Source organism: Macaca mulatta, chromosome 6, assembly GCF_049350105.2.
Source record: "Macaca mulatta isolate MMU2019108-1 chromosome 6, T2T-MMU8v2.0, whole genome shotgun sequence".
NCBI lineage: Eukaryota > Metazoa > Chordata > Mammalia > Primates > Cercopithecidae > Macaca > Macaca mulatta.
This window is the reverse complement of record NC_133411.1, coordinates 144305334-144326878: the sequence shown is the minus strand read 5'-3', so window position 1 is coordinate 144326878 and position 21545 is coordinate 144305334. Positions and strand designations below refer to the sequence as shown.

Below are 21545 nucleotides of genomic sequence, written 5' to 3'. Positions count from 1 at the left end.
CACTAAAAAGTATAAATATGTGGATAAACATAAATTTATATAATTGTGCAATAGAGTCCTAAATAATGTCTTATGGAATTTAAAATATATATAGATTTAGAATTCACGAAAACAATGCAAAAGTTGGGAGCGTAATGAAGTTAAAATATTCTAAATACTTATTGTAAGTATTCTAAAGTGTTGAAATTATTATTTTTTGGTAACTGTTAAGGATGCAACTTGTAATATGTAAGACAACTACTATAAGAATAGTAACATATTGTAAAACAAATTAATCAAAAGAAGAACTGGAATATTAAAAATATTTTATTAATCCAAAATAAGACAAGAAATGAGAAAAAGGAATATAAAACAGGTGGGTTGGCCGGGTTTGGTGGCTCACGGCTGTAATCCCAGCACTTTGGGTGGCAGAGGCAAGCAGATCACCTAAGGTCAGGAGTTTGAGACCAACCTGCCCAATATGGCGAAACCCTGTCTCTACTAAAAATACAAAATTAGCCCGGCGTGGTGGCACATGCCTGTAATCCTAGCTACTCGGGAGGCTGAGGTAGGAGAATCACTTGAACCTGGAAGGCAAAGGTTGCAGTGAGCTGAGATTGAGCCATTGCGCTCCAGTCTGGGCAACAAGAGCAAAACTCTGTCTCTAAATAAATAAATAAATAATAAATAAAACAAAACAGGTGGGTCAATTAAAAATCATATGGTAAGATGGCGATATTAATCCAACTGCAAGAGACAAACTTTAAATATGAGGACACAAAAAGTTTTAAAACAAATGATTGGAAAAATAGACCATACAAACCCTAAAAGAAAGCTGATATAACAATACTGACATCAGACCAAATCAATTTCAAGAAACATTATCAAAACTAAAAAGGAAAATTTCTTAATGATAAGAAGATCAATTCACTAGGAATATGCCACACACATATATTATATATAGTAGTATATAATTAATAATATGATTTCGGTATATATAAAACCAAAACAGACAGAACCCAGTATATAATTAATAATATGATTTCAGTATATATAAAACCAAAACAGACAGAACCCAGTATATAATTAATAATATGGTTTCAATATATATTAAAGCAAAACTGACAGAACCCGAGGAGGAATAGACAAGCCAACAGTCACAATGGAAGACTTTAACACACTATTCTCAAAACCTGATAGAATAACTAGACAAAAAAAGAAATCAGTAAGGACATTCAAAGTTTGAAAAACACAATTTAAAAAAACTAGAGCTAATTGACATATATAAATCATTGCAGCCAACAATGATAGAATTTACATTATTTTCAAGTGCACATAAAATTTGTGACAAAATAGGTCCATGAGTTGAACCAAAAAGAGGCTCAACAATATTAGTGTTTTACGAGCATCCATAGTATAATCTCTGAGTACAACTGAATTAAGCTAGAAGTAAATAGCAAAATCCTCATGTCTAAAAATCAAACATGTACTTCAAAAATAATCTATAGTTTAAAGAAGAGATTACAACTGAATGAGAAAATATTATGAACTTAATAATAGTGAAGATGCTATATATCAAAACTTATAGAATACAATAAAATCAGACAAAAATTTATAATTCTAACTACATATACTAGAAAATAAAAAAGATCAATTACCTAAGCTTGTATCTTAATAAGATGTAAAAAGAACAGTGTGTTAAATCCAATGAAAGTAGAAAGAAGGAAAGAGGAGCTGAAATTTAATTAAGTAGAAAAACTTTAATAGATAAGTTAAATAAAGCCAAAAGTAGGTTCTTTGAAAACCTGATAAACCCTTAGAAATATCAATTGAGACAAAAGAGAGAAATCCCAGATTATCAGTACCAGTAACGACAAGGAAGACAGCACTACAAATGTTGTATTAAAAGGATGAGAGTATCTGAACAATTTTATTTCAAGCCAGAAAGAGAGCCCTCAACAGAAACAGAATAAGCTGACATCTTGATCTGGTATTTCCCAGCCTCCAGAAGTGTGAGAAATAAATTTCTGTTGTTTAAGCCACCTAGTTTATGTTTTGTTATGACGGTCCAGGCAAACTAAGACAAGTAGAGAATCTGGGCACAAATCCATGGTCACTTGATTGATGACACTATGGTGCAGTGGGGAAAGTATAATTATTCATTAGCTGGTGCTGGAAAAATTAGAAAAATGATATCTTGTATCATATTTTTGTATTCCAGATGGATTGCAAAGTGTGAAAGATAAGTTTTTCTGCTTTCTTTTTAAATAATGTTTTTATTTTTTGATTGAGCTATAACTTATATACAGTAAAGTACACAAGTCTTAAAAAATTGGTGACAGTTTTCATATACCCAGCAAGATCCTTCATGATCCCTTCCAATTACCCCCAAATAAATCACTATTATGACTCTGTCAAAATAAGTAAGTTTTACCTATGTTTTTCATTGAGATCTAGAGGGTCTCTGTTGTCTTACCCCTGAAAGACTGTGGGAAATTCATTTCAGCTCTTTGAAAGTGTTGAGCTTAATTTTGTATCCTCATGCTCCATACAACTGCAAAATCTGACAAATGTCGTGAAGCCTTTTTAGACTTGGTGGGTTTTTGAGACAGGATCTCTGCCTCTAGCAGGACTTTGTCTCTTGAGCATCAAACTACAGGAAATTGTATTTTGCCTGTTAGAAACACTCTGCTGGACTTCTCAGCCTCCTACACACAAGCCTCAGAACTTACCAAGTGTTCTATGGAAAATGCAAACATGTCTGGGGGCTCTGCAAGTCTCCAATCTATCATTTAAATCCTGTGCAGCCACCAAAAGCCTTGCTGGGTTCTATTCCTTCAACAGAGTCTCTCTGAATGAGTTAGATCCAAACCTCAGTCTGAGCCTATACTCGGAAAAGGCCCCTAGGGAAGGAAGCTGCTAGTGATCATCAATTCACCCCCTCTGCAATTTAAATTCATATTGTACTTGTTGCTTCCAGAGCACTTTGATCCCTTTTTTAGAAGTACACAGCTTTTTCTAATTGTCACAGTAAGAATGTTGGGTTGCCATGACCTACTTATCCTACTTAACGATTGATGACTGATAGAGGTTAGGCAAAGATTTCTTAAACAGCACACAAAATGTGTTAATCATAAAAAAAACTAATAAATTGGATGGACTACATTAAATCTAGAAATTTCTGTTTATCAAAAAACAGTTAGCTGATAAAAGAACCAAAGAATGCCTAAATAAATGGGGAGATATACTGTGTCCATGGATCAGAAGACCAAACATAGTAAAGATGTCCATTACTCCAAAACTGATCTATAGATTTAATGAAATTTCTATCAAAATCCCAAGGGTTTTTTGTAGATATAGACAAGCTTATTCCAAAATTTATATAGAAACGAATAGGTTCTAAAATAGCTAAGACAATCTTCACAAAAAAGAACAAAGCAGAAGTAACCATTCTCCTGGTATTAAGGCCTAACATATAGCTCCAGTAATGAAGACATGGACTGATATTGCCAGAGGGACATGGGCCAATGGAACAGAATAGAGAACTCAGAAATAGACCCATAGCAATATGCTTAACTCGTTTTTGACAAAGGTGCAAAACCAGTGCAATGGAGGATAGCCTTTTCGGCAAATGGTACTCAAGCAAATAGACATACACAGGAGAAAATAAAATAGGAAAGAAAAAAAATCTTGCTCTAAGCCTCACACTTCATACAGAAATTAATTTAAAGTGGATTCTGGACTTAAATGTAAAACACGTGGCTGAGTGCAGTGCCTTACACCTGTAATCCCAGCACTTTAGGATGCCGAGGCAGGTGTATCACTTGAGGCCAGGAGTTTGAAGCCCACCTGGCCAACACAGAGAAACCCTTGTCTCTGCGAAAAATACAAAATAAAATTAGCCGGGTGTGGTGGCATGCACCTGTAGTCCCAGCTACACAGGAGGTTGAGGCACGAGAATCACTTGAACCCAGGAGGCGGAAGTTACAGTAAATGGAGATCATGTCACTGCACTCCAGCCTGTGCTGCAGATGAAGACCCTGTCTCAAAAAAAAAAGTAAATAAATAAATAAAAGAAAGAAAAAAGAAAAAGGAGAAAAATCTTTGGGTAGGCAAATAATTCCTACTATGACTAAAATAATAATCCATAAAAGGAAAAATTGATAAATTGGACCGCATCAAAAATAAAGACAGAAAGACACTAGAACAATATAATATTACTTAACAACAACAAAAAAAAGAGTGAATTACTGCTACATAGAACAGCATGAATGAAACTCAAAGATAACAGGTTAAGCAAAAGAAGCCAGACACACAAGAGTACATATTGCATGACTCCGTTCATGGAAAGTTCAAAACAGGCAAAATGAAACTTTGGCGTTAAACGTCAGAATAATATCTATTTTAGGGGCTGGAAACTGAAAGAGGGTACAGAGGAGGAGATTCTAGGATGCTGATAATATACTGTCTCTTGATCTAGGTGCTATTTACACAGGTATATTCACCTTGTGAAAAACTCATGGAGCTACACACACTTAGAATTTGTGCACTTTTCTGCATGTGTATTATACTTCCATAAAAAGTTGAAAAAACCCCTCCAAAGTAAAAAGAAGTAGGTAACAAATAAAATAATAGAAATTGATGAATGAAGAAACAAGCACGATAAAGATGATCAACAAAGTTGATTCTTTGAACAGACTCACAAAGTGAGTGGCATGGCAAAACTGATCAAGAGAAAAAAAATAGAAAAGACACAAAAAATGTGTCAGAAATTAAAAAAAGAAAGACCTATAACAACAGACTAATGAACGTGAAAGAAGAATTATGTAATATTATTAGTAATTTAATGTCATTAAGTTTGAAAATTCAGTTGAAATGAATGAATTCCTAGAAAAACACAATTAACCAAAATTTACACAAGAATAGATCATTTGAATAGTAGATGTGCTTCTTGCTGCAGGGATGTCTTTCGTTCTTGGCCCTTTCAGCAGACAGAGCTAGGAAATGCATGTATGTATATACACATATACATACACATACACATACACATACATATGTATGTACATACATGTGCACATATATACATACATATTTGTATATACTTATTTTAAAAATCATGAGTTCACATCATTACTTCTGATTCCAGTACATCCCTAAGTGATACTTTCTTGCCTTATCCGTTCCATGGTTGTATGTCTCTTCTTCCACAGGGAGAAATCTGGCTCTTGATAACATCAGCACATTTACTCATTTGCTAAAGCCTATAATACATCCAAAATTATTTTAGAATGGATTTCCCCATGCCACTACAAATAACAAACTGAAAAAAAAAAAACCCTTAGGATGTGTTTGTAATTCCTCCCTGTCCCTCTTCCCCACCATAGGCTGAGAGTATCAAATACTGTGGTCATAAATTTCTTGAATTATTTCTTTTTCTCCCTTGTAGTGGGATTATGACATTCATTTGAAACACAATTAGATTCACTGGTTTTAATTTGTTTTATGTTCTATGAATTTTCTCCCTGCTCCTTCTTATAGATGTAATTTTAGTTTTTCAATATGTAGAACATTGACACATTTCTGAAAGTCAAAAGTATACAAAAAACTATACTCAGATAAGTATACTTATAAGTGTCATTTTCTTCCTTATTCTTTCTGCCCCTCACTTCTTATAGCTAACTATTGTCATTGTTTTATAGTTTATCCTTCCTGTGTTTCTAGTTGTATTTGTAAGCAGATATATGTATGTTTTCTTAATTTCCCTTTTTTCTTACACAAAATGTAGCATACTCTCATTTGCACTTTGCTTTTTTCACTTAACAATATCTCTTGGAATTTACTTCATATCAGTTTACAGAGATCTTCGCCGTTCTTTTTTACAGCATATAGTATTCATTTTATGCATTATAACATAGTTTATTCAATTAATTTCCTATGCCTGTACACTTATGTAGCTGTTAATATTTTGTAATTACCAATAATGAGGCAATGAATAACCTTATACATATGTATTTTTGTATCATTGGTGATGTATCTTCAGGATAAGTTCTAAAAGCATAATTACTTGGTTAAGGATAAATGCAAAGATAACTTTTATTAAATATTGTCAAATTTCCCTCCATAGAGTTGAAACAGTTTGTATTTCTACCAGTCACGTGTTAGAGAGACAGCCTGTTTACTACAGCTTTGCCAATGTAGTTTCAAGCTTTTGAACTTTTGCCAGTCTGGTAGGTAAGGAATGGTTTCTATGTGTGGTTCTGTTTGCATTTCTCTTATGAATGAAGTTGAATATCTTTCCATATTTTAAGTACCATTTTATATGTCTTCCTATTAGTTGTTCATATCTTCTGGATATCTTTCAATAAGATGTTAATTAATTTTCAGAAGTTTTTTTGTTTTGTTTTGTTTTTTGAGATAGGGCCTGGCTCTGTTGCCCAGGCTGGAGTGCAGTGGCATGACCTCAGTTCACTGCAACCTCAGCCTCCCTGGCTCAAGCATCCTCCCACCTCAGCCTTCCAAGTAGCTGGGACTACAGGCACATGCCACCACCCAGTTAATTTTTGTATTTTTTGTAGAGATGGCGTTTCACCATGTCGCCCAGGCTGATCTTGAAATCCTGGGCTCAAGCTATCTGTCCATGCTATCTGCCCTCCCAAAGTGCTGAGATTACAGGCATAAGCCACCCTGCCTGGCCAGAAGATATTAGGGAGTGCTGTGAACTAAATTCTGTCTCCCCCAGATTCATATGTTGAAGCTCTAACCTCTAGTGTGATAGTAATTGGAGATGGAACCTTTAGAAGGTAACTAAGTTTAAATGAGATCATAAGGATGGGGCCCCAATCCAATACAATTAGTGTCTTTATAAGAAGTGACATCAAAGAATGCTCTTTCTAGCCCCCAATAAACCCACACACACCCATGGAAAAAAGGCTATGTGAGGACCAAGCAGTTGTCTACAAGCCAGGAGGAAAGGAAGAAAGCCCTTTCCAGAAACCAAACACTGTTGGAACATTGATCTTGGACTTTCAAGCCTCCATAACTGTGAGAAAATTAATTCCTATTGTTTAAGCCACCCAATCTATGGCATTTTGTTATGGCAGCCCACGAAGACTAAGGCAAGGACAATAGTTTTTATCTGTGCTATATTTTGCCAATGTTTTCTTGCAGTTTGTCATTTGACTTTTTAATGGTGTTCTTCTTTCCATGCAAAAGTTTTTCTTTTTTTTTTTTGAGACGGAGTCTGCCTTTTTTTTTGAGACGCAGCCTGTTCTGTCCCCCAGGCTGGAAAACAGTGGCGCGATCTCCGATCTCCGCTCACTGCAAGCTACGCCTCCCGGGTTCACGCCATTCTCCCGCCTCAGCCTCCCGAGTAGCTGGGACTACAGGCGCCCGCCACCACGCCTAGCTATTTTTTTGTATTTTTTAGTAGAGACGGTGTTTCCCCGCGTTAGCCAGGATGGTCTCGATCTCCTGACCTCATGATCCGCCCGCCTCGGCCTCCCAAAGTGCTGAGATTACAGGCGTGAGCCACCGCCCTCGGCCCAAGGACATTCTTAATTCTTAAGTGAAACTAACGCTCTCTTTCTGTGGTGTATGTGTGTGTGTGTGCGTGTGCGTGTGCGTCTGTGTGATGAGGTGAATAATTCTATGACTGCTAGTACAGTTTGGGGCCACTGCCTTGACTCATGCTAAGGCTCCAGCAGTTTACCCACCAATGCTTTTGTGTCATCAGTGCAAATGTCAACACAGTGAAAAAGGCAAATAAGGCTTTCATATTATTATGAAAATAGTTTTGGTCACAGACCACATGAAAGGGTCTCAGGGACCCCATAGTGGTCTGCAGAGCACACTTTCACTGCTCTATAGGTATCCTAAATCCTTCAACCTGTATTTTCAATCCAGTTCTCTCCCCAGGGGAAAAAATATTTAAATTCAGAGATGCCTCTAGGCATGAAAAGAGGTAATACAGCCCTTCCTGCAAACTCTCTAGGATGGTTTCCCATGGCCCCTTTGTTATTCCTCATTAAGGGTAACTATTCACCTGTACTTATCTTAAAGAAGGGCATTACCTTAAAGAAGGGCTTAACAAAGACAGGAGGGGTTGTTGAAAACAAGGAAAAGTGTCAGATGTTGCCGTCAGTTGTAGATCAAAGAGAAAGAACCCATCCCTGCAGTAATCAAGTGAGGAAGAAAGTCTTCAGCCTGCAAAGATGCCGAATGCATCTGTTCGGTGGAATAAAGTACATGTTTGTTGGTGGGGGACAGAGGATGATGAGGGAGAAGCATGAAAGGTTTGCCTGAGGCTTTGTTTCCAGATCTCCCCTTCCTCGCTCTCCCAACTCATGTACACACACTCCTCTTGGTTTGATATGTGTTGATCAAAAGATTAGGAGACCTACTCTCTGTCCTTCGACAAAGGAAGTCAAGATAAACTGAGAGAAATGGTGACACCTCCATTGTTTGACTCTCAGAAATTATTGGTCTTGGGGAACACTCAGGGTAGGGCAAGAAGGTTTTGGGGAAATCAGAATGCTCAGCCTTGCCTATTGGCCCAAACACTGTCCCAGTTTCTCTGGAGAGCCATTTGGCTGCCTGTGTTAAAGCTTTAAAATTAGGATGTTTGATTCAACAATTCCACTTCTAAGAACTTATCCTTAATGACCAGATGTACACAAATATATATCTTTTTTTTTTTTTTTTGAGACAGTCTTACTCTGTTACCCAGGCTGGAGTGCAGTGGTGCAATCTTGGCTCACTGCAACCTCCGCCTCCTGGGTTCAAGCGATTCTCGTGCCTCAGCTTCCTGAGCAGCTGCAGTTACTGGCCTGCATACCACGCCCAGCTAATTTTTGTATTTTTAGTAGAGATGGGGTTTCACCATGTTAGCCAGGCTTGTCTCAAACTCCTGACCTCAAGGGATTTGCCCATCTTGGCCTGACAGAGTGCTGGGGTAATAGGCGTGGGTCACTGCACCTGGCCAATCTTTAAAAATATTCATAATGCCTTTATAATAGAGTTGGAAACAGCCTGAACGAAGACAAAATAAGGAGTTGTTTAAATTAACGATGGCCAAGCTTGTGGATATTGTGAAGCAGTGGTTCTCAAAATGTAGTCTGCAGACCACCGAAGGTCACTGAGACCCTTCCTGGAGGTACAAAAAGTCACAAGTATTCTCATGTTAACATTAAGACATTATTTGGCTTTTCCCTGTGTTGATCTTTGCACTAATGGTGCAAGAACAATAGTGGATAAAACTGCTGGTGACTTACCACAAATCAGCAATGGCATCATCCCGCACTGATCATCATTTTATTATTGATTATCAAGCACTCGCAGCCAAAAAAAGAGCCAGTTTAACTTAAGAATGTCCTGATGAAACAGTAAAATGTATTAATTTTATTAAATCTGACCCTTTAGAACACATTTAAAAATATTCCATGTGACCAAATGGGAAGTATGCATAAAGCACTTCTGTTAGGATGGTCACCTTGGGGAGAAGCACGTGTGCGATTGAGCTGTGAGTTAAACTAGCTGCTTTTCTCAGGGAACACCAGTTTTTCTTGAAACAAGGACTGACAGCAGGGTTGCATTACACTTTCATGGCCCTAGGCACTTTTACCTTCATGAGTCCCTTCTTCTATAAGACAATAGAAAAAAATATTTTACAACTGTGTTTGTAGAAAGACAAATATATTAACGTTATATATTAAAATATTTTCTTCAATATAAAAGAACTAACCTTCATTTCCTTCTAATTTTAAAAGAAATTAAGACATTTTTGTGGACCCATAAAGTCCTGGGGGCCTGAGTACTGTTTCTAATGGAGAAGCTACACCTGACAAACTACGGGTATTCAGAATTGGGTGTATGTAGGGCTGAATGCTCCACGAGGCACAGTTTTAATATACGATATTAATGTATTTGTCTTTATACCAGTGCAGTTGTCTTTTTAGTAGAGGAAGGGGCCCATGGAGGCAAAAATGCCTATGGTCCATGAAAGTCATAATGTGGTTCTTTGTTTGTGGTAGACATTTTCTTGAAAATGAATGAAATGAACCTGTCACTTCTAGGAAAATCGCTGTGACATTATGTTGTCAGTGATAAACTTGAGCTTTCAAGCAGAAATTACAATTTTGGGAAACTCTATCTGCCACTATGAGCTTGACAACTTCCCAATACTCGAAAACCTTCACATGAGATCAGAGGTGCTATTAATAGATGTGATTTTTCTAATATTGTACAATGAAATGTGTTTACATTTGTAAGATTCATATAAATCAGTGAACTGCTATTTCCCAAATGACCAATGTATGATTTTACCAAATCATGCATAGCTAAAGGACCCAGTCAAGATATAAAATAGGCCAAAGGATTTTAATGTATTAACTGAGTTCAAAAATTTATCGATTTTTTTTTTCAGGTTCTACATTGCGCTTAACCTTTAAGAAACGACTCCTTCTTGCATTTTGGTGTAGTATGAAAGAAGAGCATCTGTAATTGTCTGAAAAGGCGATTAAAATCCTCTATTCTGGCCGGGTGCGGTGGCTCAAGCCTGTAATCCCAGCACTTTGGGAGGCCGAGATGGGCGGATCACAAAGTCAGGAGATCGAGACCATCCTGGCTAACCCGGTGAAACCTGTCTCTACTAAAAAATACAAAAAACTAGCCGGGCGAGGTGGTGGGCGCCTGTAGTCCCAGCTACTCGGGAGGCTGAGGCAGGAGAATGCTGTAAACCCGGGAGGCGGAGCTTGCAGTGAGCTGAGATCTGGCCACTGCACTCCAGCCTGGGCGACAGAGAGAGACTCCGTCTCAAAAAAAAAAAAAAAAAAAAAAAAAAAAAATTCTTCTATTCTTTCCCATATACATATCTACATAAGGCTGAATTTTCTTCACATACTTCAAACAAAACAACATATAGTGACCGACTGAATGTAGGAGGAGGCATGAAGCCAGCCTCCTATTACACCAGACGTTCAAGAACCATGCAACTCTGTAAAACAATGTCACTCTTCCCACTAATTATTTTTGTTTGGAAAATATAATTATTTTCCTAAAATACATTATTTATGTAATATAACTTCTTTTCATGTTAACATTTTAAAAATAAATTAATAAACATTTACTTTTTCTCAGTTTTTATTTCTAATAAAGCAAATATTGATAGATGTAACCTATAAGACAAAAGCTCTTCAGGGTTCTCAAAAATTTTTAAGAGGGTCGTGGGAAACCCAAACAGTTGCAGTAATGTTATTGTAGAACAACTACCCAGTAAAATGTTCATAAGGAACCATTAAGTTTAAAATGCAGGTGCAATCACTAAATGGAGTAGAAACTCTATATGTTTAATATTAAGTGTATATAGATAAAAAGGCTGCAATGGGAGCAGCCTGTTCTCTCCTAGCAATGAACGTAGAGTGAGTTTTATTTTTTGAGCATTTTTATTTTTCATGTTTTCAGAGTGAGCACAGCTTTATTTTCTAATTGGAAAAAATAACCTTTAAAAGAAGAAGAAGTAATAGCAGCAGCAGCAGTTGGTACACCTCTCTGAGCCAGATTAGGGGAGGAGACAGGTCACTGAAGTGGAAGAACAGGACACACAAAGCGCAGGAAGAGAGAGGGGAGAGAAGGTGGAGGTTTCTGGAGAAGGATGAGGTCAGAGCTGCTGCACTGAACAGCTCCAGAGGACAAAGGTCCTAGAGTGTTCTATGAGAAAGGCACGCTGTGGAGGGGCATGGAGGTGGGGCCGGCCCCAGATCAGCTCTTGGAGGACTGTAGACTTTAATTTCACCTGGTGGTCCCCGCAGAACGGAGAATCCTTGCCCAAAGACACAGAGAAGGATGGAACAACAAGGTGTGGTGTGCGGGAGGGTCTCTGCACCTTTCCTGACATCCCTTCCTTGGGAAATCCTCATACATCCATAACGCTTTGTTTTGGGACCAGAAGCATCATAAGCATCATTTTTCCAGCTTCATCTCCTGTTACTTTCCCCTTCACCCATTCTACTCCAACCTCACACTCGCTGTGTCTCGACTATTTCCGACACGCTCCTAGCCTTTGCACTTGCTATTCCTCATGCTTGGGGCAGTTCTTCCCCAGACATCCACATGGCTTGCTCCCTCAATTTCTTCAGGCCTTTGCTTTAAATGTTACATTCTCAGAGAGGCCTTCTCTTATATTTGAGCCTCACTCTTATCTCACACTTCCTATTCCCCTTCTCCGCCTTATTTTGCTCCACCGCATGGAGACCCTCTGACACATTCTCCCGTTTGTCTTTCCTTCCCCCACTAGAATGCAAACCCCAGGAGGGCAGAGACTTCTGCCTGTTCTCTTGGCTGTTTCATATCCAGCACCCAAATTGCTGCATGACATAAAATACGTTCTCAGTACTTAATTGAATTAACGAATGCATGAATGGCAGGTATTGGACATTGTTTTGCAAACTCTTACACTAACGAGTAAAGCATTCCGGTGAGGTGGAGGTTACTGCCGCTGCGATTCCCGCGCAGCCTGAGGACTGGGGTTGGGGGTGGGGTCTCTAATTACCTGCATAATCCCCAGTGGCGGCACTTTAAACTTCACATCAACCCTGAGGGATGTGTATTATTACCCAAATTTAGTTCACAGCTGGATGGAGAAGTGGCTTCCCGCTCCACACTTTGGAGGGAGGGGAGTAGAGGGAAGGCCCCCATTTAAGTACCCGGGATGGGGCACCAATGCCTTCAGGCGATAAACCAATTTAGGAAGACGTAGAGGGCTTTGTGGCGGGCCCTCCTCTTTCGGCCTGTCCGCAGTTTTTAAAAAACGCGTGTGATGATAAGGAATCACTGTTTATATTAGTAATTCCCAACTTGGGTCTGAAAGTGAACTTTTGCTGAAGCCAAGTAGCTAACCGCTTCCACGTGCAAGGCAGGATCCAGCCTTGGGGTGAGGGGATTAGCTGAAGGACCCCAGGGGAGCCGGGTGCGCAGTAATTGACCTTGGGGCAGACAAGGGCTTGGGGGTGGCCTGTATCTAAAGACAGCGAGGCCTCTGAGGCGGGGGGTGGGGGAGTTGGCATTGGCTAGGGAGGGAAGAGCGATCGCTGGTAACAGCCATTGTGCCTTCCCACTGGGTTAGTGAGAAGGTTCCTAAGGATGCCGTGGCGACGACAGTCCCGTGCTCAGAGCCAGGCACACAGTAGGCGCTCACTCGAGATGCAGAGGCTGGGACGCGCCCTGGAGAAGCGCCTCTCCGGCGGTCCTGGCCCTTCCCAAGGACTGGGTTCTGGGCGACGCCGGGGTCACGGGTCGGACCTCGTGTCCGGGGCGCGGGCTGGTCCCTGGGCGCAGAGCGGCCGGCGTCAGCTGGCAGGGCGCGGGCCCGGGGTCAAGGCCGGGGCGCTAGGCGGCGCGGGCGCGGAGGCCGTACGCTCGGGGCAGCGAAGGGATGTGACGAGCGGCGCGCTGTGCATTGTGGGAAGCCGGCCGCGAGGACTGGTTCCAGTTCACTCGGCAGCGGCGCCGGGCGGAGGGGGAGAGCGCGGGCCGCGCGGGCGGGAAGCAAAGAGGCGGGCGGGCCAGCGAGGAGCGCGGAGAGAAAAGGCGCGAGCGGCCAGGAGGGCTCAGGCCGAGACATCTTTCAGCTGCCGCCGCCGCCGCCACCGAGCCGCCGCGTAAGTGCCGCGCGGGCCCCTTGCCGCACTCCCTGTCTCCGCCGCTCGGGTCCGGCCGCGGGTGCCGGGGAGCGGCCCGGCCTGGCGCGCACCGGTGTGGTGCTCGGCCGGGCTCGGGCCGCCGGGTTCGGTGTGGCCCACGCCGGGTCCTCGCGCGTGCACTACGCCCTCCCAGGCCCTGTCGGGCCGCGCGGGATTCCCTTTGGTTTTGTTCAAGAAACAAACCCGGAAACCAACTTCTCTTCGAAATGCATCCCCTGCCCGCTCCTGTGCGCTTTTGTGGGAAAAAGGCAGTGCTGGCGCCTCCCCTGGTGACCCTTCCTGGGGCGGGCTCACCGGCCAGGCCTGAGGCCGCAGGAGGCCCCGCGGCGCTGGCTGGGCAGCCTGGGCCTGGGCGCCCGGGAGCTGCTGTGAGCGGAGTTGTACTTGGTGAGGCCCCCGCCGGCCCGCGAGTTGCCGGCCCCGGCACAATAAGTCGGGCCTGAGCCCCGGGGGACCGAGGTGTAGGCGTCTGGCTCGCTATCTGCAGGGAGGGGAGAGCGGGGCTACTCGCGGGACTGAAGCCGGGCTGGAGCTGGGAACCGGGTCGGGGAGTGGTCCAAGGGTGGGCTGGAGAGGGGCCACGGGAACCCCCGCTGCTCCCGATTGTCTTGGTATCAACCTTTTGTTTGCTTTGTGGTAGGAAGGGTTTGCTTTTTTTTTTTTTTTTAAAGGTAACTCCGGAAGGCTGTGGGCTTCCCCGGGTGGAGAAGGCCAGCAGGAAAGAGCCTCGCTGGGGGTGGGGTGGAGTGGGGAGGTGAGTGCGCAGGATGCTGTTGGCAGTGTCACCTGACAACAGGTGTGCGACATGGCGCTCCCCACCCCCACTCCTGCAGGGGCCACAGATCACTCAAGCAGCTGGTCAGTACATTGCTTGAAAGGTTCTTTTAGACAAGATGTTAGGGGAAATGTTTCTGAGTTTCAAAGTGAGAGACTTCTGTACAAACAACTGATACAAACCTTGAATTCAACAATTACAGTGACTATAAAGGCCTTGTAAGATTTTAATGACCCAGTAAACAGCACGTAAGAATAGACAATTAGAGGGGGCACTTCCCTCTTTTCTTCCACCTTTGTGGTTTGAGGTTTTACCGTTTAAGTGGGGGGTGAGGGAAGTGCTTTGTTCCAAAGCTCCCTGCTCCGGAGAGTCGGCATTTTTTAACAGTCTTAGGTTTGAATGGGAGACTCCGAGTTGTAAATTAGGTGGAATTCACCTACTGCAGGCCACCTTTAGGCTACTAGCCTGCTGTCAGAGGTGTTAACTCTGAAATGGACACCTCACGCCTGCAACTGAAATTAATATCCCTTGTACACATTTAACTAGAGTTGGGCAGCAGCATCTCAGTCTTGCACAAGAGACTCTCCGATGAGGATGAGTATGTTTTTAAACTTATTTTTTCTTAAACACAACAACAAAACTCTTGAAAGACTTCAAATTCTTCCCCCTTCTAGTTTTACAAGGAGAAATAAATCTTTCCAGTCTGTTCTTTGGTTTTGATCTGTTACCATTGTCAATGCTGATCCCTAGATGAGGCCTTAAGAGGGTTGTGTCAATGAAAATTGTTTGAGGCAGGCCTTTAGAAGGAGGCACAATTTAACTCACATTTTATTAAACTTTGAGGATTTTCTGGAACTTCACATGTGACATTCTAATATACAACCATGCCACTGTTTTAGTTTTTACCAAATGGGCCAGTGTCAGGGAGTGGCACGTCTCCATCTGCTGTTTCTTCTGGTCCCTGAGAGAGGAGAACTTGAGGAACGTTTCGCATTCCTTCCCCATTGAGAACCTCAGAGTGCATGTGTTCTGGGACCTGCCTTCAGAGCTAATGCGGCCCCAAGTCACCTAAAGGAGATTTATTTAAATAAAAGCATAAACTGAAAACCTCAAGCTGAAGAACCCAACAAGACTCTATATGTGGTGTTCATCAGAATTGCAACAGCCTCTGGTTCTTATTCGAGTGTCCCCAAGGATTTGTGACAGGCTTTTCAGAGCCCCACTGCTAGAACATGGGCTGGGAAGGGGCAGGAGTTGAGTGGGGCCCACATCTGTGGGTCCTTCCCACATTCTGTAGGTTTAGAGTTATGTTGGGCCCTGCCTCAGCACTTACAAGTGAGCCTGAGTGAGTCAACTCTTCATTCCAAAGAGTTGTATAGCTTGTTTGCTTGGACCAAACCTGTCAGGTCAGTGTCTCAGAGTCTTTCCATAAAGATTTCCTGAGAATCAGCTCCTGTTCAGGCACTGGGGACACAGCTGTGATTAAGAAATGCCTAGCCCCTACCCTGGGGGAGCTGACATTGGGAGAAGGCAGGCAAGTAGCTGTTGTAAAGTCAGTGCAGAAGGCCCCAAGTAGCCCCCGGCAGGGGCAGTAACCTAGCCAGGAGTGAGCCCTTATCTGGCACGGAAAGGTCAAGTTGGTTGGGCAAAGGAGGGCAGATGGGGACAGGTGTTTGAGGCCTAGGGAACCACATGTGTGCATCTTAGAAGAAAAGAACAGAGGTTATGTGGGGAACTGCCAGAGGCTTGGGATGGCTGAGTCCTGGTGCGTAGTCAGGTGAGGCTTCAGGGAGGGACAAACAGGACAAATCACAAAGGATTCTGGTCAGACCCACACTTTATCCTAAAAGCAACGGAAAGGTTCTGAGCAGGAGAGAGACAGGATCAGGTGTTCTTTTTATTCTTATTGGGAACACGTCTACTCAAAAAATAATGAGTGGATTCTACGTACTAAGCCTCATCAGAGTCCTGTTCTCTGAAGCCCACACTTTAACTTTTCTCTAAATGACCTTCCATTAGACTGGTTATCTTAGAGTTTGGCACAACCTTTAAAAGAGAGAGGAGTATGTCGGAAAGTTTTTTTGTAAAGCAGGCAGGCGATAACTTGCTGTTAAAATGTAACAAGCTGCACAGTTCCTTCAGTGCATCTGGGGAAGCAGGTCACAGAATGGTTTTGCAGTGGTGACATTTCAACCCCCGACTAGCTTCCCCAAAACTGTTTCTTGCTTGTGGTGAATGACACTTGTGTTTGTGTTTTGTTTCTTCCTGCCACTGAAAACATAACAGGAGTAAGACACATCTGCTGGAACAAAATGCATGGTTTACGATTTATTTACCATCTCGGTTGGTCTCTCCCTTCTGTTTGCAATCCCATAGTTCACTGAGAGTGGACTGTAGGTTCTTTAATCATCTGGCCCACTTTTTGATATGGTGTTTTATGAATGGAGAGAGATATTTTTCCTGATTGGCTAGCATACAAGAACAGGTCTCTGATCCAAGCCAATCAGAGTGCAGCTTGTGAACCCCAGCTCTGTGAGCAATGGTTGTCTAGTATATCCACATGCCTCTGGGGACATGACAGCGGGTGACACTGTGAATCATTTGGTGTGATAGAAGAGGGAAGAGAATGCCGTAAACAGGATTAGTGTCCTGTCCTTCAGAATTAAGTGTCTCAGGTTTGCCTTTGTGATTGGAGTTGATGGGAAGGTGACAAATGCATGTGGATATGTGGGCATTTATCCAGCTGCCAGAATGGATGGGATGGTTATTCCTCATCAGCAGTTATTTAAGTACTGATAGCTCAGACTCCTCTATCCTCCGGGGCTGGAGATAGGGCTCTTTGACTAGCAACTCCCCAGCAGTTCTAATCAATATTACACGGGATCAATAGGCATGTATTCATTGCTTAGATAATAAAAGACTTCATGATTGACTATTCCAGTGGCTTCATGAGTGTCCTGATTGTTTAAGGGGTTTCTGTGCTATAGCTTTAACAGGAGTCAATCTCTTACAGATGTGAGGAAGGTATTTTCCTGCAGTCTATGGTACTGAGCCAGAAGCAGGAGGAGAGGTCACTGGAACCATAGAACTGTCACAGAGTCATAAGGCGTCTGTGTGGCTTATGCCCAGCTATCAGGGCAGTTGGAGTGTTCCTTTCCTGAGAATCCCCAAGGTAGCTCTACAAGCTCCCTGAATTTTGAGTGTCTGGGCTCCTATGGGGATTTTGCCAGGTGTATGTACATGAATGGTCCAAGAGAAGGTCTCTGATTGGTGTCCCACCGGCCATAGCTCCGTGTCCTGTGGCCTTTGGAAATGCTGCCCTCTCCTTTCTCCCCATCCACTGTCAGTGCCAACTAATCAGCTACCTCGTAGCCGGCATTTGAGTGTTTACCAGGTGCCAGGCAGGGTGGTGGGTGCTTGGAGATACAGTAGTGAGTAGAGCAAATTGGTTCATTACATCAAGACAGACAGGTAAACAGGCAATGATGATACCATGTACTGAGTGCTAAGAATGGGTTAGCTGGTTTCAGAATTTATGTGTAAGTGGGATCTAGAGTGACTGGCAATCATGATGGAAGGAAGGGTTGGAAACTGCATTTGCAGAGTACTGTACATAAGACTAAGAAAAATAATTGAGTATATTAAAGAATAGGGGCAGGCTGAGGGAGATTGTAAGGCACTTTTAGCTGGGCCCTGGGTCTGCAGCTGACACATCCATTGAGGGTACTGGAAGGGAGAGATTTATCCTGGTGGATCTCTGGTTGTTGCAAATAGAGAGATGTGTTGGAGGTCAACAGGGCCTGTGCACAAGATTGGAGTCTGGACATGCAACTTCCCCAAACTAGACTGTGACTGACAGAAGGCATGGCCCTGGCAGGAATGCAGAAGAGGGAGCACGTTGATGGATCATTGCCAGAGAAGGCATTGGGACCACTAGGCAGGATTACTCCAGACAGAGGGGTAGAGAGTCCAGACTGAGCGTCCTGGGTGTGCTGAAGGTGCCAGTGGGAGTGGAGGTGGTCTGCAGTGCAGGGAGCAGCCTGTTAGGATGCCTGCTGGGGAGGGATAGGAGGGTGTGGCAGGGCCTCCATGGCACTTTGGTTCCTTGCCCCTACTGCCCCTCCTAGTGGTGCACAGCTTGTTCTCATGTCCACCTTATTCATGTGGTCTACATAGCCAGCCTTCTAATTAGTCCTGTGCGCCAAGAACAGACTGTGTTGCTCCAGTCGCATCTCGATTGCTGAGGGGCCTGCGGTCAGATTCTCTTGCTTCTCACTCTAGCCTGACTCATCTCTCCGTATAGCTCCTCTACAGAAGTTTGTCTTTGGGTAGGCTTTGAGGTTTTATGAACAAGGTTAATGTTTATTGTGATTGATATATAATTGGAGGAGTTGCAGAGATAAAGACCACAGAGATCCCTTCAGGATCAATCACAGAACCTTCATTTTCTAGGCTGATAACAGCCAAAAGGGCAATCAAGCTAACATGCAATGATGAACAGACACAGTTGCCTGAGGACCTATCATTGTCTTCAAAGCATGCAGAACCATGAGTGAAGGCTCCTGGTTTACTGAAGGATGGAAGAACACATCTTTGTCAGTTTGACCGGATAGTATAACTGTTCTCCCGTGACCAGCTTCACTGCCCTGCAGAGACGCCGAGTCCTTAGGAAGCTGCTTTGTCTATGATATAGGGCTGTCTGTTTCTCAAACAAGGCTGGATGCAGAACATGGGTCAAACAGGGCCCAATAGGTTTTGGCTGGTAACTCATTCTGGGGTTAGGGTCAGCATTCAGATTGGTTTGTCATGTGACAGAGAGTGGCTGTTTCCTCCTTTCTCCTGAGTAAATAGCCAGAGTACATTTCCCAACCTCTCTTGCAATTAGTTGTGGGCACATGACTAAGTTCTAGTTGATGGATCATAGTCAGAAGTGATGTGCCCCACTCTCAGGCCTGGCCCCTTAAAACCCTCATAGGTTATGATCCATGGTCTTTTTCTTTCCATGGCAACCCTGGGAATCACGCATTGAAGATATGAGAGTCACAAGATGGGAGGCATCTGGATCCATGAATCGCTAGGTGGAGAAGAAACACCAGCCAATCATGGAAACCCATTTTGGATTTTTCAGGAGTGAGAAATAAGTTGTAGAGACTTACTGTTACAGAAGCTAGCAGTATCTTCAGTGAAATGTCCAAGATCTGTTCTGCAAGAAGATGGCCTTTTTTTAATCTTATACACATTGTTGTTTTTGTTAACTACTGAGAACTTGCCCAGTGAGTGAGTGTCAGGCCCTTACATGGATACTTTGATTCACTTCTGCCACCAACCCTTTGAGGCCCTTACTAGCATCATCTCCACTTGAAAGATAAGAAAATAGGTTCAGAGGGGTTAAATCACTTGCTCAAAAATGCACAGCCAGTAAGTGGCAGAGCCATGGTTATAATCAGGTCAGTCTGGCTTTGGACTTCTAGTTATTAATCATAATGCTCAATTGCCATTAGCCTCACAGTCACTCTCCCCGTCATGGGTGCCTGACTGGAGCTGCCCACACCTGCATAAACCTCTGAAGAGCAGGATGGACCTGGCACATTCATGGGTTTACCTGGAGACTGCACAACTGTGAGTTGATTTTCAAAAGGGTGTTTTGAAACCACCACACGTTGCTGGATGTCATAAGGCTTCATGGCTTAGTCAGAATTCTTTCATAGCTGTGGCTGCAGCTTGGGGAACTATAGTTAGAAGTGCAGAAAGAATATGGGGAGGGGTAAAGTACAGAATCTCTGCAAGACAACCCCGTTGTTGGGGAGACAGACTTGAGGCTGCTTTATTGGACAGGAGCCTGATTCAGAATGAGAAGTGAAGATGTTCTTCTGCCAGCAGGGTGGCACTGGAGGAGCTGTGATATTTCAGACCTTTCTTGGGATGAGTTGACTACAGTGCCTCACATCAAGTGGCTTGCAGTTCAGTCAAGTTGGAGAGGCATGTGCTGGGATATATATACTATGGGAACATGGAACAGTGAGCAATTCCAGGCTGTGGTCATGTCCACAAAGCCTCCATGGCAGAGGGAGGCTGTGAGTGTCAGTTCAGCAAGTTGACAAGAGGACAAAGGGCATTCCAGACAGGAGAACTGCATGTTCAGAGACATCCTTAACACAGTGTGACAGGCTCAAGAAGTCAGGGGTGGCCATGTGAACCAGGGCAGGGGTGACAGGAAGCAGTGCCACCAAAAGTAGCTGAAGGATGCTGTTTGTGGCTAGCTCAGAAGCTCAGGCTGATGGGGAATCTTCAGAGTAGGCAGAGCTGCTTCTGGTGTCCACGGATTAAGACTGGTGCAGTGAGAATAGGTCAGAAGTAAAGAGGCTGAACCAGCGCAGGGAGGGTGATGAGAAGAGGCTTGAGACGTTCTGCAGGCGGTTCAGCAGAGCTTGGCTAATGCTTGGGTGCTGTGGGGTGGGCCGAGAAGTCGGGGCCAGGTTGACTGCTGTTTGGCTAGCTTGGTGCATGACAATGACACTGATGAGGCTGAGAGACCCAGAAGAGTTCAAGGCACCCGTGGGACTTGTAAGTAGGCCCTTGCCATCAGCAATCAGAACAGAGCTCCGAGGCTCAGCAGCCAGGTGTCGCACTGGCATAGAGACCTGAGAGACGCTGGCATGTTGATGTAAAGACTCCGCTAGAGTCAGAGGAGAGAAAGACAAAGAGCATCACTTTTAAGGAGTCAGTGTGTCTAGGACCTGCCAGGTCTCTGAGTGCTAACGGCTCCTCTCTGGAGGAGAACACTGTCCAGTTCCCACATAGGCAGCCCCAGACTTGCCCAGCAGGTTAGCTGAGAAACAAAGCTGAAGTCTGTGCTCTAGTAGGAAAGGGGCTGAGCTGCTGTTAATCATCACTGACCACAGGCCTCCCCTCCTGAAAGAGGGGAGACATTCCGATTTAAAAGCTCTTAGTCCAAAGGCATTGGGTTGTTGGTCTGTGAAACACATTTGTAGTAAAGCAAAAGACTGCTAGGAAACCCAGTGACAGCCTTGCCTGAAAACACAGTCACACACACATATACACGTATTGTTTCCTGTTCAGAGTGAGCACAGGCACCT

General features: G+C 43.4%; 1 protein-coding gene across 4 annotated transcripts in view; it reads left to right on the top strand.

Annotated features, from left to right (window-relative positions):
• Positions 1 to 13460: 13460 nt before the first annotated feature.
• MACROH2A1 (macroH2A.1 histone) overlaps positions 13461 to 21545 on the top strand; it is a 65111-nt gene continuing 57026 nt past the window's right edge. For 3 of the 4 annotated variants that reach the window (XM_015140868.3, XM_015140867.3, XM_015140865.3), the window contains exon 1: positions 13461 to 13631. The gene's annotated coding sequence lies outside the window, so the exon portion shown is untranslated. The remainder of the gene's footprint in view (positions 13632 to 21545) is intronic. The other variant, NM_001261740.1, reaches the window with a different exon arrangement.